Below are 5937 nucleotides of genomic sequence, written 5' to 3'. Positions count from 1 at the left end.
TAATTTTATTTCTATTAAAAGAAATAACTTCTCACTCAATAAATACTCTATATCTATTGATTAAAAAATTCAAGCCTATTATGAATAAAAGAATACTCATTCTATTTAAAAAGGCAAATCTAGTAATACAAATTGAAAAAGGTCAAACCATGGCCGAAGGGCAATTAAACCTTCTTTAGTTCCACAAACTAAAATTTTATTCTAAACTACTCAAGCAACTACAACCATAAGAATCTCGGTCCTGCAAAAAAAATTAATAAATTTAAAGGCAACCAATGTAATATCAATAATAAATATTCTCGCACACTTCCTCCTCAACAAGAATATAAATTAGAATAAGGCATTCCATGTTGAGTATATGAATATAAATATAGTCTATAGGCAGCTCTAAAAAAAGAAAGTAAAGCTAACCCTAATATACTCAATCAAGATCAACCAACAATTCTATTTAACAAACTAATTTCTCCTAATAAATTTAATGTTGGTGGTGCAGCTATATTAGAGATTCTTAATAAAAACCATCACAACCCTAAACTCGGCATAAAAGACAGTATTCCTCGATTAATTAACAGTCTTCGACTTCCTAGACGCTCATAAGAAATATTTGCGAGGCAAAATAATCCTGAAGAACACAGACCGTGAGCAATTATTAATGTAAGAGCACCTCTAAATCCTCATAGTCCCATCGTTAGTAAGCCTATCAACACTAAGCCTATATGGGCAACAGAAGAGTAAGCAATTAAAGACTTTACATCAACTTGTCGTAAACATACTAATCTAACTGATCAAATGCCCACAACTCTAATACCAAATCAAATTAAAGGACCCTGTGTAAGTTCTCGTCAAAAATAAAAGTTCTATTTGCCTCGCTCTTTTGCTGGATTCCTATAGATATAAAGACAACTTCTCAGGAAAAAAATATTTCGACGACACTGATAACGATTTTAAGAAAGTAGGGCCAAAATATCGCAAATGTTTATAATGGAGTATATGGGAAACTACATGTTATATTCGGATTTTTGTAGGTACCGTCCACAACTCTGAGATCAATGATTTGCACATATGATGTGCATCAGAGTACGGGACAAATAATAGGTAGAAACGAAAGTGGTGTTATGTTTCCTTTGGCTGATACAAGGTGTTGAAATTGGGCTTCATCTGGTAGTTTAATAGACTGTATGGGAGAGTATTTGGTGGCTGGGAATTGTATTACGTACCATCAGCGCCTCCGAAATGCAGATCAAGATGATGTAGTGTTCCTCCAGAAGGCAGGGCTGTGACCTGAAGGTCCCTGGGCAAGGTGAATCCACGATGGTTTACCATTGCCTGCCATGAGATGATGACGTCCGAAGGATGGAACCTACAGTTGAACATGGGATCCGCTCTTCCTCTGTCCCACCGGGAATCGAACTTGAGATCCTATGATTACAAGGCAAAGAGCTTATCCATTCATCCACCGGGGACACAATCTTACAAATAACACCATTGTCATATTATGATATTTAATATTACGAAATAGGCAGAAAAGAAAGTGCTTGTGTCTGTTTCACACACGCATACACACACATATACAGACACACAAATAAGGCATCGGAAACATAAAGATCACAAAGTGTTAAATTCTATAGGAATAGACAATATTGTCCGTAGATGTGAATGGCAACACCACGATTAGTGGTCAACATGTGCAGCAGATCTCCTTATAACCAAAGTTAATTCATACCTGGATCTTCATTATCGTGTATGTCCTTAGTGTCGAGAAAAATACCACTTAGGTGCGAAGCTGGAAAATGAACAGTTTCCTAACGAGCAACACCAAGATACCAAAGAACGGAAGCCACATGCAATCAACATCCGAGAACACGCGCTCCACTGGGGCATTTGCAGTACCATCCAAGAATATCGTCGGCTCCTGATTTTTCTGGATCATATTCAATGAAAAGTGTGTACTGCAAACTCTGTACATGTCGAGATTGAATTTTAAACCTCAGGATGTGTGCAGTGATATGCAAATGGAACAGTGAAAAACTACCATCAGATTTCATGTGCTCTGCTGCATATGCGTGAGCATTTTGGATTTGATAAATTCCAAGCGTGATTTTGAATAAGTCTTCTTCTGTCAATCGAGGGAAGTCAGTAATTGATGATCCGTCACACGGTTCCCAAATCTTTGCTGAGCGTTTGTCAGTATCACCGGATGTCTGTAGTTTCTTTTGTAGTTCGTTTGTTAAACGAGAACGTGATAAGATTTCAATACTTTCGTCAGACTTTTCTGGTGCATTGTTGGTCAATGGAAGCGCAAACTGATTCTCTAAGGCACCTGCAATGAGTAAATACTCGCGTAAGTAGGGAAGAGCCGCAATTGGAACCCTATCCCTAAACATTTTGTACTTCATTTTGAGATGGCCATTTTTCGCTTCTACACACTGCCTGCCTTTGTGACAATACGGGGTTGGTTTGCAGCCAGGCAGTCATGCTGCTTCTTTCCCCTTTTTTTAAAAGACATGGCATTTTCGCAATAATCCCCTCCTCCTCCAACACTGTCATGGAATCTTGGAATCCCCTATCAACCAAAACGCAGTCCCCCGGTTGTAGGAGCTGGTTTAAACAATTTGCTGTGTTGGCGAACATAGAGTTTCTAATACTAGCATCAGTATTTACACCAACAAATGGACCAACAATGTCGACAATGTACACGCTGGGTGTAACGATCATCATGGGTTTCACTAACGGACGTCTTCTTTGCACACTAAACAGACGCCATTGCAGAGTGTACTTCGTCGATTTTTCGGTGTAAATGTATGTTCTGTCAAAGACTAAAACCAGCTTATCATCCCCTACCCCACAAAGTTTGCGGGCCCAAGCTGGAAGCTTGCTCAGAAGAAACGAACGAGATAAATGATTTGAACCCAATACGGACGGTACAAACTGCCTCATCAAAGCCTGTCTAACTGATTTCAAAGCATTTGACACACTTCCGTGGCATGGATATCCAAATATTGCTCTCAGAAAGTCATTACAGAGATCATGCCTGAATTTCATTAACAACATGCCCAGCCTGGTTTCAACGCTTGTAACACTACTGTTATGTAATGTGTCACAGAAGCTGCACAGCACAGTCAACTGTTCATTGTTCAATCCCCTGAACACTACTAACTGTTCTTCAGGAATTTTTGCGAGGTTTACCTTCATGTGCACAGGCACAGTTGACGTATCTTCAACGTTGAGATCCGATCCCTGACTACCCATTTCTGGTTGTTTTTGCACACTTCTCACATAAGAACTTGCCTTTATGTAGCATGTTGTACATAGTACTGTTGACGGACCGAAGCACTGGAATGACTTACCTTTGCTCCCATGCATGTAACTAACCGCTTGTGAGAACTCACTTCCACACACCGGGCGCTTTCTTTGCCCTCTAAACCATAGTTCGCACACGAACATTGCCGATGTTTATCCGTTCTTCCACCAGAAGCCATTTGTTACACACGTCACCAAATTGTTTTGAAATGAATAATATGGCTTTTGCATTACACGTTTTCACACTGGACCACCAGAAAATAACACTAAATAGTACACAACAACAAAGTTCGCATAAATATCGCGAGAAACAGAACAACAAAAGTCACTGGACAAAGGCATGCAGGAATTGCAACTTCTTGTAGGCACAATGAAGTAGACACAACACACGAATCGATCACCACCTACTTGCAGTCACGAAAGACGAGTAAGCTACTACAGAAATCAACACCTCCACAATGACGCTTCTACTGTACTTCCCTCGATAGAGGCAGCCTCGCAACAGACAGATAGCGAATATGAAGCTAATGTTTGCATATACACAACCTCAAACGTCCGGATCGGTCAAACAGAACATAATGCCACTGACGTTTTCAACTATTATTTACCCCTTACTCTGCTGTACATCATAATATGACAATGGTCTTATTTGTCAGAATATGTCCCCGGTGGATGAATGGATAAGCTCTTCGCCTTGTAATCATAGGATCTCAAGTTCGATTCCCGGTGGGACAGAGGAAGTGCGGATCCCATGTTCAACTGTAGGTTCCATCCTTCGGACGTCATCATCTCATGGCAGGCAATGGTAAACCATCGTGGATTCACCTTGCCCAGGGACCTTCGGGTCACAGCCCTGCCTTCTGGAGGAACACTACATCATCTTGATCTGCATTTCGGAGGCGCTGATGGTACGTAATACAATTCCCAGCCACCAAATACTCTCCCATACAGTCTATTAAACTACCAGATGGAGCCCAATTTCAACACCTTGTATCAGCCAAAGGAAACATAACACCACTTTCGTTTCTACCTATTATTTGTCCCGTACTCTGATGCACATCATATGTGCAAATCATTGATCTCAGAGTTGTGGACGGTACCTACAAAAATCCGAATATAACATGTAGTTTCCCATATACTCCATTATAAACATTTACGATATTTTGGCCCTACTTTCTTGAAATCGTTATCAGTGTCGTCGAAATATATTTTTCCTGAGGAGTTGTCTTTATATCTATAGGAATCCAGCAAAAAAGCGAGGCAAATAGAACTTTTATTTTTGACGAGAACTTACACAGGGTCCTTTATACTTACAGCTACATTTTCTATAAAATACATAATACGTAATAAGCCATATCCTCCTAACTTCAATAAAACTCCCGCCAAAATTATTGAGCCACTTACAGGTGCCTCAACATGTGCTTTAGGTAGCCAAAGATGAACCAGAAATGTAGGCATTTTAATTAAAAAAGCAACTACTAAAGCAAAATATCATATATAATATGTAATTCCTAAATCTATTACACTTCTCATATTAATTATCAATAAGCTACCCTTAATATATTCCAAGTAAAAAATACCAATCAAAAGTGGAAGTGAAGCAAACAAGGTATAAAATAATAAATATATCCCTGCTTGTACTCGTTCGGGTTGATAACCTCAGCCCAAAATTAAAAATAGTGTAGGAATTAAAGAACCCTCAAAAAAAATATAAACAATCTAGAAGAAGAAAATCTCAAGTAAAGTAAAATAAGTAACAATAAAACTAAACTAATAAAGCTTGCACTATAAAATGAATTTCTCAAGACACCTTCTCTAGCCATAATTATAAGAATAACAATTCAAATACTTAATAAAATCAATGAATAACTCAAACTATCACTCCACAAATAATAGCCCACCTCCCAGGGAACCAGTCCTATACTATTTCTTATTATAAATAAAAAACAAACCCCAATAAGACAAAACTTAACAACTCACCATAATTTAAAATTAAAACCTAAAGGTATGAAAAACAACATAAATATTAAATATTTTAGCATCGTAACACAACTAAAGAATTCAAATAATCGCCTCCATGAGTTCGCACAATAGACACCAAAATTGATAGTCCTAGGCTACCTTCACAAACACTAAAAGTTAGAAACAATAAACAAAAATAATTTTCAACATACAGGCTACCTAAAGAATAAGATAGGAGTAAAAAACTTATCAGCACAATAAATTCAAGTCTTAATAAAACCATCAGTAAATGCTTACGCTGAATAACAAAACAAGCTATTCCTAAAATAACTAGAAAACAAGAAAACAAAATAAATAATATTTTCATAAGCTTTTATAGTTTAATTAAAACGTTGGTCTTGTAAACCATTAATGAATAAAATTCTAAAAGCATCAAGAGAAAGTGCAAACTTATCTTTAGTCCCCAAAACTAATATTTTAATAAACTACCTCTTGAAATTAAAATAACCTGAATATTACTTATAATTTTAGTAGTTTTAAGATTCATTCTAATTCAAATATCTCACCCTCTATCAATAGGACTAATGCTTATTGTTAACACTATTACTACCTGCTTAATTATTTCAACTATAAGAGAATCTCCTTGATTTTCTTACATTCTATTCCTAGTTTTTC

At 37.3% G+C, this 5937-nt stretch overlaps 1 pseudogene; it reads right to left on the bottom strand.

Annotated features, from left to right (window-relative positions):
* Positions 1-218: 218 nt before the first annotated feature.
* On the bottom strand, positions 219-5342 carry LOC145684746 (NADH-ubiquinone oxidoreductase chain 4-like; annotated as a pseudogene).
* Between the last annotated feature and the right edge of the window lie 595 nt (positions 5343-5937).

This window comes from Thermobia domestica, chromosome 5, assembly GCF_964235325.1.
Source record: "Thermobia domestica chromosome 5, izTheDome1.hap1.1, whole genome shotgun sequence".
NCBI classification, from domain to species: Eukaryota; Metazoa; Arthropoda; class Insecta; order Zygentoma; family Lepismatidae; genus Thermobia; species Thermobia domestica.
The sequence above is the reverse complement of the archived record's forward strand: the minus strand, read 5'-3'. Positions and strand labels throughout refer to the sequence as shown.